Here is an 11,782-nt window from a genome sequence, read left to right as displayed (position 1 = left end):
CAAAATGTTTTTGCAACAGACTAAACGTTTTGCAACAGAATCACATAATGAATATATCCCAGATTCAACTTGTCAACTAATCATCAATCCCTTGATTAAGTGAGTCAGGTGAGATAGTTCCCTGAGTAGAGGTATGAGAGCCATTTATAGAGATAATAATTGTTTTGAATGCTTTTACAATGAACATCATCAAATGTGTTTTGTAGAAAAATCCAACATCAAGACAAATTCCTCATAACATTCTCTCAAGATACTCTCTAGGTACAAGGAGATTATTGAAGAGTATTACAAGTAGTTGCCTATTGAAAAGTAAATAAAAGTAACCTACTATCCTGTACAAGGGACGACCTAGGCTGCACGTGTGTGTTGTTATGATTCTGGACGGTCAGATAACTAGCAACAATGGCAAGCTGCCATGTGGGGAATCGTAGGTGACTCTTTTCAGCTCATTGTATCTTGTTATTGATACCATGGCCTTTAGGCCTTTGGGTCCTGTTCGGATGTCTTTTTCTGGTCCGGTCCGGCCTTGATTTTGCCCAAACATAGACGTCTATGTTTCACAAGTTTGGACAGCACAGTACAGTACAGTAGAGCACAGCAGAGTACAGTACTTTACAGTACAGTAAAGAAAATTAGAGTGTAGTACAGTACAATACAGTAGAGTACAATAGAGTACAGTGCAGTCAAGTAATAGTATAGTTCAGTACAGTAGAGTACAGTACAGCACAGTATAGTACAGTAAATTGTACTATATTGTACCTTCCTTTACTCTAATGTACTCTACTGAACTAAACTGTACTGTACTCTACTGAATTAAACTATACTGTACTGTACTCTATCTACTGTTCTGTACCATAGTGTACTCTACTGTACTCTACTGTGCTCTACTGTACTGAACTGTGCCGTACTGTACTGTCCAAACTTGTGAAACAAAGCATGGAATAAAGCATAAATGTCTATGGTAGCCTGGCGGGTAGGAGCATTGGGCCAGTAACCGAGGTTAAAATCTGTCGTTCTGCCCATGATCAAGACAGTTAACCAACCCACTGTTCCCCGGGCGCCGATGACGTGGATGTCGATTAAGGCAGCCCCCCGCACATCTCTGATTCAGAGGGGTTGGGTTAAATGCGTAAGACACATTTCAGTTGAATGCATTCAGTTGTACAGTGCATTCAACTAAGGTAGATAAACAACAACATAAAGTATCAAAGTCATATTAAGAAAATACATTTCTGTAACTGTTACTGGGAATGTTATTGTAGTTGAACTGGTCTGTTGGTTTCTTTTATAGGTTGGCCTACTTTGAACATCATTGCGGCCAGTTTTAAAGCTTTTGAAAAAGCTAGTAAGTGCACGTAACAGATGGGAGCAATAACAAATATTATATATTCAGTTGGCTCCTCTTTCCTATAATAAAGTAATACAAAATAGTTGTGTTACAATGCTTACTTTATTGAGAATGTATAGGCCTTTTCACACTGCATTGTTCTTAGCCCTGGGCTAGCTTAGCCTGTGTCACGCAACAATATTATTATCATGGATAGTAATATCTTATCAAATGTCAATTGAAAAGCTATGAAAACAGATGGAAATCGTGAGAACACATAAGCCAACCTGCATAGCAACCGTTTTTTTTTGTTAGCCATAGCAACCAAAGTATTTGCACAGATGTCCGGTTTTATCCTCAGATGGAAGAATGAAATAGTATACATTTACTTATCAAAATAGCTGCAGAACGCATCACAAGCCTATGCAAATTCAGTGAAAGTGCAGCTTTCGTGATTGGAGAGTGAAAATTCTATGAGTTGTTCTTGACCCCGTTTCACACTGACTATTTTGGTACTGTGTTTCTGGGGCTAGCCCCGAAAAGTTGGTGCCAACCCTGCCGGAGCAGGGCCAACTAGCCCTGGGCTAAGATTGGTGCTAGCCCACTTTAGAACGTGCAAGTGTGAACACTCGCTTAGCCCCGGGCTAAAATCTCCCTTAGCCCAGGGCTAAGCAGCGGGCTAAGGAGCAGTGTGAACGCGTCTTATGTGCATTTGAAATTTGGCCATAATATCAATTACCAAAAAAAGACAACGTTTCTCTAAATGACGTCTTTTCAACTTTCAATCAGAACCGAAAATGAACCTGATTTCAATGTCCGGAAAATACGCATTTTCAACTTTCATTCAGACCCAAAAATGAACCTGATTTCAACTTCATGAAAATACATATTTTCAACGTCCGTAAAATACATATTTTTTATGTCCGTAAAATACGTATTTTAAACATCCGTAAAATACGTATTTACACCTTTCATTCAGAACCTAAAATGAACTTAACATCAACGTCTGGAAAATACGTATTTTAGTCTACTTTTGAGGTGTTTTGACTCATTGTGCAATTGTTTTTGTTTTCAAAAAACATTTTGAGAGGAAATACAGTTTACATGTTGTCAATAATCCTTTAATTCTAAGCCAACTCCGTGGGGCCATCTTGTGAACAAAGATCGGATGTGATTGGTCAAAAGACTAATAAACAAATGATCAGACGAGATGGGTGGGTTGTTTAGCAAAAAAACCGATACATGCGCAACCTTGGGGCAAAACAGACAGGGCCATACTTGTGGACGTTACAAAAAGTTTCAGTTTCTCTATCTCAAAATGCGCATCAGCAAATTAAAATCGTCAACGTAGTTGCATGTGATCAAACACTATATTTAATTTAATTTTTAATTTAATATGCCATTTAGCAGACGCTTTTATCCAAAGCGACTTACAGTCATGCGTGCATAATTTTTTTTGTGTATGGGTGGTCCCGGGGATCGAACCCACTACCTTGGCGTTACAAGCGCCGTGCTCTACCAGCTGAGCTACAGAGGACCACTATATGTTAGCTGTTCTCATCAGAACCTGACAGACTTAGCCCTGTGCTAACCTGCACAGCTGGCCGTGATTATATCCGGTTCAAATTCCGTATCAGCCAATTAAAATCGGCGACGTAGAGAAATTGATGAATAGGGAGGCCGTGACCGGCCTCAAACTCCAGTACAGTAGGTGGCGGTGTATGCACCTCTCGGTTGTGATCTGCCAAAATACACATTTAAAGAAGAAGAAAAAATGCTGCAACACAATGGACATGATGTTTCAAATCCGGAGGAGGGAGTAGAAAATTGTATAGATCCTGAATTGTTAGCAGATGTGGCTCACACAAGGCTGTTCAATTTCAAAGGCTCTATTAAGCTCTTGCTCCCTCACTCTGCCTCTCAATAAATGCTCTTAAGTTTCAAATGTGTGATTGTGTGTGGTCTGTGCTTTTATGAATTTATGACCATAAATTATAAAAAATGTGTGTTTGAAATACACTGAACAGAAATATCAACGCAACATGTAAAGTGTTGGTCCCATGTTCCATGAACTGAAATAAAAGATCCCAGAAATGTTCAATAAGCACAAAAAGCTTATTTCTCTCAAATGTTGTGCACAAATTTGTTTAAATCCCTGTTAGTGAGCATTTCTCCTTTGCCAAGATAATCCATTCACCTTACAGGTGTGGCATATCAAGAAGCTGATTAAACAGCATGATCATTGGGGCGCTAGTGCGCATGCGTATGGAGTAGAAGCGTTCCTTCAGATCTCCTCTCCGCATATTTTGAAATCTAACGTTTTTACTGTTTTATTTCCAAGTTTCCCCCCCCAAAAAAATATACAAGTCGTTTAGTATATTCCCCAGGCACTAACTAGCAGCGAAAAAGTGAAATATGGCGACGAAAATGTACAGAACAGCTAACGGTAGCTAACTCCGTTCCGTACATATGTGGGCAACCGCGGCATTCAAACGAGGCTGTAATGAAAACTAATGGGACTGTAGCGACTATGTTGGCATCAAAATCCGGGGTGTGAACTAAGTTTCAATTCAGAGTTGATTGACATGGTAATGGCCCAATAGTATTGGAGAAAAGTTGAAAAAACTGACCCCGCTGACGCTGTAAGTTAATGTTTGACATGTCACGACATAACGTACGGCCCGCATTATTCAACTCATTCTGTGCTGTACAGCCTCTTTACACCAGGTGTAGTGCTTCTCTCGCAGATTAAAAACAGGAAATGATCAATGGTGAGTGTAATGTTAATTACTTGTGAGTTCATCAATAGTTAATTCAATCAATTGTAAATGTTTCCATCATGACTCTCAAAAACCGTGACATATAAACTCTTTATAGTGTTTTATTTAAATTTTAGAGGTGATAAGTTGGACAAGTCGGGTGAAAAAACCCAGTTCCCCACACACCCTTTCACTATGACCAGGTGGCTTTCGCTTCCCCACCCACCATTTTTTTAAAGACCCGGCGGAGCTCCATTGCTTTCTTCAATCACAGGCAGCATGAAGGTCTCGTCATTGACTTTGCTGGAAAGGGGAGAAACTGTGCTTTACAATGGTATTCATATTACAGTTGACCTGGAAGTATTACGTTTTTTGGGCGCTAAAATACAGTGCCTTGCAAAAGTATTCATCCCCCTTGCCATTTTTCCTATTTTGTTGCATTATAACCTGTAATTTAAATTGATTTTTATTCGGATTTCATGTAATGGACATACACAAAATAGTCAAAATTGGTGAAGTGAAAGAATATTATTCTAAAAAATAAATAACGGAAAAGTGGTGCGTGCATATGTATTCACCCCCTTTGCAATGAAGCCCCTAAATAAGATCTGGTGCAACCAATTACCTTCAGAAGTCACATAATTAGTTAAATAAAGTCCACCTGTGTGCAATCTAAGTGTCACATGATCTGTCACATGATCTCAGTATACATACACCTGTTCTGAAAGGCCCCAGAGTCTGCAACACCACTAAGCAAGGGGCAAAACTAAGCAAGCGGCACCATGAAGACCAAGGAGCTCTCCAAACAGGTCAGGAACAAAGTTGTGGAGAAGTACAGATCAGGGTTGGGTTATAAAAAAATGTCAGAAACTTTGAACATCCCACTGAGCACCATTAAATCCATTATACAATTTTTTTAAGAATATGGACCCACAACAAACTTGCCAAGAGAGGGCCGCCCACCAAAACTCACTGTTCAGGCAAGGAGGGCATTAATCAGAGAGGCAACAAAGAGACCAAATATTACCTTGAAGGAGCTGCAAAGCTCCAGAGCGGAGATTGGAGTATCTGTCCATAGGACCACTTTAAGCCGTACACTCCACAGAGCTGGGCTTTATGGAAGAGTGGCCAGAAAAAAGCCATTGCTTAAAGAAAAGGCACTCTGGTCAGATGAGACTAAAATTGAGCTTTTTGGCCATCAAGGAAAATGCTATGTCTGGCGCAAACCCAACACCTCTCATCATTCTGAGAACATCATCCCCACAGTGAAGCATGGTGGTGGCAGCATCATGCTGTGGAGATGTTTTTCATCGTCAGGGACTGGGAAACTGGTCAGAATTGAAGGATGGCGCTAAATACAGGGAAATTCTTGAGGGAAACCTGTTTCAGTCTTCCAGAGATTTGAGACTGGGATGGAGGTTCACCTTCCAGCAGGACAATGACCCTAAGCATACTGCTAAAGCAACACTCGAGTGGTTTAAGGGGAAACATTTAAATGTCTTGGAATGGCCTAGTCAAAGCCCAGACCTCAATCCAATTGAGAATCTGTGGTATGACTTAAAGATTGCTGTACACCAGCGGAACCCATCCAACTTGAAGGAGCTGGAGCACTTTTGCCTTGAAGAATGGGCAAAAATCCCAGTGGCTAGATGTGCCAAGCTTATAGAGACATACCCCAAGAGACTTGCAGTTGTAATTGCTGCAAAAGGTGGCTCTACAAAGTATTGACTTTGGGGGGTTGAATAGTTATGCACGCTCAAGTTTTCAGTTTTTTGTCTTATTTCTTGTTTGTTTCACAATAACAAATATTTTGCATCTTCAAAGTGGTAGGCATGTTGTGTAAATCAAATGATACAAACCCCCCCAAAATCAATTTTAATTCCAGGTTGTAAGGCAACAAAATAGGAAAAATGCCAAGGGGGGTGAATACTTTCGCAAGCCACTGTAAGGTCAAATGTAAGGAACAGCGCGATGTACAAAAGTGCGTTAGCTACCATTAACACAAAGTTGACCAAGGCCCAGGCCCAACAAGCAGCAGCTAGCGCCATTTTGAGTACTAATAACAACAACTCTCCAGATACCCAGCAGCAAGATTCTGCCACGGCAATGTGTCAACAAATGTTATAAAAACGATCAACGATCAGCCTCACAGCACACGCCAAATTGAAGGGCCGCCTGGACACAGCTGATGAGGCCCTGTCTGATCATGACAACGGGATCGGAGGCCTGGAAACCACCTGCGCGCAGCTTAAAAAGAAGGACTAGGCGCTCCAAGCTAAGGTTCTCGATTTAGAAGGCAGGAGTCGCAGGCTGAACATCAAACTTGTGAGGATTTTGGAGGACGAAGAACAAGCTACTGGGCGATGACAACTTCCCAAAGCCCCTCATCATTGACCACGCACACCGTTCTCTACAGGCGAAGCCTCACCAGGTGCCAAGCTGCGCACCATAATCGCAAGCCTACATCACTTTCAGGAAAAGGAGCTCATTAGCGACATGGACGACAGCGAGCTATGGAATACAAAGACCAAAAGGTTCTCATCTTCCCCGACTACACCATGGAGGTGATGGAGCAACGACGCGCATTCCGAGATGTGATGCACACCATGAGAGAGGCGGAGGTGAAATACAGCCTGCGTTTTCCAGCCAAGCTACATGTTCATCACAACGGCATGACAAGAGTCTTCACCAAGCCCGAAGAGGCTGCAAGCTACGTATCAAAACTACAGCAAACCCCCTGAAAGGGGGAAATCACTCGCCACAAACTTCTGGGATAATGACTGAGCAAACAGTGGATTTTATGTTTATTCATAAACGGTAACTTATTCATTTGTTTTCCAACAACCGCGGAGAGGGCTGTTAGTTAAGTCTAACCGTTGTTAGCTTGCTAGCATAATATTGGGTCTGTTCTAGCCATCATGCCCAGCGGTCCTCATTTACGTGAGATGGGGAGAAGAGTGCTTCATTTGGGGAAGCAGTGGGGAGAGCGGGTTACCATAGCATCTAAATAAGTGACCACAGTCCAATTATGTTGTCCCTCAATCTTTCTTTACCAAAACAGAATTATGGTTGGCATTTTAACCCCTCCTTGCTCACAGACCAAGCATTCATTGACTGCATGACAGCCAAGTTGAATGAGTTTCTCAAGACTATTGACACAGGAGTGGTTGTCACGAACAGAAGAGGACCCAAGAGCGCAAGTTCAAATTCAGAGTTCTTTATTCAAGGTTACAGGCGGGAAGAGGAGTCCCAGGGGTGTCAGGGGTCTTTCAGGGTCCTCCTGTGGGTACCTGTGCTCCGGGGGTCACCAAATGTCCGGGGGTGTCCAGTCCAAGTGCTTAGTGTGTGTGTTCCCCAGTGATGGAGCGGCGTATCGGGCCGAGGGTGGTGAAACGTCTGGGCACGCTCATCTGGTGGTCGGAGACCTGGGGGAACACACACACACAACAGCAATATGAATGGCAGGCAGAAGTACAGATCAGGGCTGGGCAAATATCGTGGTGAGAGACAGAAGGCAGAAACGAGTTACCGGAGGGGCTGAAGATCGGAGAGTAGTCGAGGTCCAGAAGGCAGGTTGGGATAGACGGGGCAGTAGAACAAGGAGGCAGTCAAGAAAGGATCGGTATCACAAACAGGAGTCAGAGCGCAGACAGGCAGGTTACTGGTCCGGGTTTGAAGACGATCTGACAGGGCTTGGCTGAAAACCAGGGCTTGATATACTGGGAGAGGTAGTGGGGAAATGCAGTTCAGCTGGCAGAGTAATTAGAACAGAGTGAGGCAAGGTGAGGATGGTGAGTGGGAAATGCAGTGCAGCTGGCCAGGTAACAAGAGCAGAGCAGGGCAGGTGGAGCTAGTTAGGCTGAGTAGAGAGAGGGAGGTGAGCAGAGTGGAAGATAATTGAATGCAATTAATGTTGCTACCAGGGAGAGAGAGTGCTCATGACAGGACCCCCCCTCCAAGGGACGGCCCCAGAAGTCCCAAGAACAACATCATGCCGGGAGGGTGGAGGGGAGCAGGCGGCGGGTCAGAACTCCTCCGAGCGGTCCGAGTGAATCTCCTCATCCTCAGAAGGAGCTGGAGGGTCACGGTCGGGAGACAGGACAGGCACTGAGACAGGAGCAGGGCGGGCCGGACGGCTAGGAACCCCTCTTGGACGGCCCCTACGGATTGCAGGCTGATCAGGATGTAGTCGGTGGAAGTCAGTGATAAGGGTCCGGTCCACTATCCTCCTGGCCGGGATCCAGGTCCTCTCCTCTGGACCATATCCCTCCCAATCAACGAGGTACTGGAGACCCCTACCCCTTCGCCTAGAGCGGAGCAGCCGCCGGACGGTGAAGACAGGACCGCCATCTACGAGGCGCGGAGGAGGTGGCGCCGGAGCTGCAGGGACCAGGGGACTTTCATGGACCGGCTTGACCTTGGAGACGTGGAAGGTGGGGTGGACCCGCATGGAAGCGGGCAACTGAAGTCGGACCGCCGTTGGACTGATGACTTTCTGCACAGGAAAAGGACCAATGAAGCGAGGGGCCAGCTTTCGTGATACAACCCTGCAGCGGCAGATCCCGGGCAGACAGCCAGACCTTCTGACCAACCCGGTAAGTAGGTGCTGGGGTCCTCCGTCGGTTGGCACCGAACGGCGTAGCTGGTTCCAGACTTCAGGAGCACAGTGCGAGCCTGGGCCCAGAGTGCGGCGGCAGCGGCGGGCATACGCAGAGCAGACGGACAGGTGGCATCCGCCTCCTGGCTGGCAAACAGTGGAGGTTGATACCCGTAGACACACTGAAAGGGGGAGAGCCCGGTGGAGGAACTGGTGAGTGAATTATGGGCATATTCCACCCAGAGCAGGTGTTGAGCCCAGGCCCGGGGATTTTGGGAAGCCACACACCTCAGTGCCTTCTCCAGCTCCTGGTTCATGCGTTCAGTCTGGCCGTTTGACTGCGGGTGGAATCCAGACGATAGGCTGGCGGTGGCCCCAAGGAGATGACAGAACTCCTTCCAAAAGGTTGCTGAGAATTGCGGGCCCCGGTCTGACACTATATCCTGGGGTAGGCCATGGATACGAAACACATGTTCCAGGACCACCTGGGAGGTCTCTTTAGCAGAGGGTAGTTTGGGAAGGGGGCACGAAGTGGGTCATCTTACTAAAGCGGTCAACAATGGTAAGGATGACTGTGTGTCCGTCAGAGGGCGGAAGGCCCGTAACAAAGTCCAGTGAAACGTGGGACCAGGGCCTCTTGGGTATGAGTAGGGGTTGCAGCAACCCAGCAGGAGGCTGGTTGGGAGTCTTGTTTCGGTTACAAGTGGGACAAGCTCGGATGAATTCTCGGACATCCCGTCTCATCCCCCGCCACCAGAACCGCTGGCGGACCAGATGAAGGGGTGCGCAGTGATGCCGGGATGACAGGCCAGACGGGATTCGTGCCCCCACTGAATCACAGGTGACCTGAGATTTGCTGGAACAAACAGACGGTTGGGGGCGCTGGTGCTTGGACCTGGCTGGTCCCGAAGAGCCTCCATGACCTGCTTCTCGATCTCCCAGGTGAGGGCCGCTACGACCAAGTGGCTGGGAAGAATGGGAGCTGTCATGGCGGTGGTCTCGTCCTTCTGAAACATCCGGGAAAGAGCATCAGGTTTGATGTTGCGAGATCCCGGGCGGTAGGAGAGCGTGAAATTGAAGCGCGTAAAGAACAGAGACCACCGCTGTTGACGGGAGTTCAGCCTCCTGGCTGTTTGGATATACTCCAGGTTCTTGTGGTCTGTCCACACTACGAATGGTTCCTTTGACCCCTCTAACCAGTGCCGCCATTCTTCAAGGGCGAGCTTGACAGCCAACAGCTCGCGGTTCCCAATGTCGAAAGTTGCATTCGGCAGGGGTTAGCCGACGGGAGTAGAAGGCACAGGGGTGCATCTTGCCATCCTCAGCTGCTCTTTGAGAAAGCACTGCACCCACTCCCACGTCCGAAGCATCTACCTCCACCACAAACTGCCTTGCTGCATCTGGCATCTGGAGGATGGGAGCAGAAGTGAAACATGTCTTGAGGATATTGAAGGCCTTATCAGCAGCTGATGTCCATTGGTACGGTTGTTTAGTGCTGGTTAGCGCCGTGAGGGGTGCAGCCACTGTGCTATAGTTTCTGATGAATCTCCTATAAAAGTTGGCAAAGCCCAGGAACTGTTGCAACTTCTTCCGAGACTCAGGAACTGGCCAGGAAGTGACAGCCGACACCTTCGTGAGATCCATCTGAATGCTGCCCTCGGTCACCACATACCCCAGGAATGAAACGGTCTTGGCATGGAACTCGCACTTCTCTGCCTTCACGAAAAGAGAGTTCTCCAGCAGGCGGCGCAGGACCAACCGGACGTGGTGCGTGTGTTCTGACAGAGTCTTTGAGAATATTAAAATATCGTCAAGGTACACAAATACGAACGTATTTAGCATGTCCCTGAGGATATCATTCACTAGGGCTTGAAAAACTGCTGGGGCATTGGTGAGGCCGAAGGGCATGACGAGATATTCATAGTGGCCGGTTGGTGTGTTGAACGCTGTCTTCCATTCGTCTCCCTCCCTCATCCGCACCAGATGGTAGGCATTGCGAAGGTCCAGCTTAGTGAATACAGTGGCTCCCTGCAGCAGTTCGAAGGCAGACGAAAGTAAGGGCAGTGGGTAGCGATTCTTAACCGTGATGTCGTTCAGACCCCGGTAATCTATGCATGGACGAAGAGAACCGTCCTTCTTGCCGACAAAGAAGAATCCCGCTCCTGCGGGGGAAGACGACGGTCTAATTATCCCGGAGGCAAGAGAGTCATTAATGTAGTCCTCCATGGCCTTTCTTTCCGGGGCTGACAGTGAATACAGACGACCCTTGGGAGGTGCTGTGCCAGGCAGGAGATCAATCGCGCAGTCATAGGGTCTGTGTGGGGGTAGAGATGTCGCCTTGGATTTGTTGAACACCTCTTTCAGGCTGTGGTAACAGGCCGGAACATTGGATATGTCGGAGGTAGCGCTAGATCCTTCCCCGGTGAACGGGCAGGGTGGCCCCCCTTAAACAGGTCTGGTGACAACTCCTTCCCCACTCACGGACTGTTCCTGTCTCCCAGTCGATGTGGGGGTTGTGCTGACGGAGCCACGGGTATCCAAGAATGAGTGGTTGGCCAGGTGAGTGTAGGAGGTGAAACTGGATGGACTCCTGGTGGTTTCCTGACAGCAGGATTGTCACAGGGGCGGAGATATGAGTGACAGTGCCAAGATGATGCCCATCCAGGGCTCGTGCAGGAATGGGTTGTGTCAATTGATGATGGTTCACGCCCAGTTGCTGTGCAAGCTCAGGGTCCATGATGTTTGCTTCGGCTCCGGAATCCACAAGGGCGGCCAATGTATGAGTCTTGTCAGAAAGCTGAAGGCGGAGATGAAGCAGGGTCTTTCGGATGGAGGGAGACTGAAGGCTTGTTGAGCTCACCCGGATCTCCCCTACACCTGGTGAGCTGCGGCTTTTGCCGGACAAGTAGCGACACGGTGATTCTCGCCACCACAGTAGAGGCAAAGGTTGGAGCTTAGACGGCGCCGACGCTCCTCGGGAGTCAGAGAGGCACGGCCAATCTCCATGGGCTCAGGCTGATTGAGTTGGCTATGGGACTTGACAGGCAGGGGCTGGACAGAAGCGGTATCGACCCGAGTACGGATGGCAGGTTGACTGAG

Source organism: Coregonus clupeaformis, chromosome 9 (assembly GCF_020615455.1).
Source record: "Coregonus clupeaformis isolate EN_2021a chromosome 9, ASM2061545v1, whole genome shotgun sequence".
In the NCBI taxonomy this organism is placed as follows: Eukaryota; Metazoa; Chordata; class Actinopteri; order Salmoniformes; family Salmonidae; genus Coregonus; species Coregonus clupeaformis.
The sequence above is the reverse complement of the archived record's forward strand: the minus strand, read 5'-3'. Positions refer to the sequence as shown.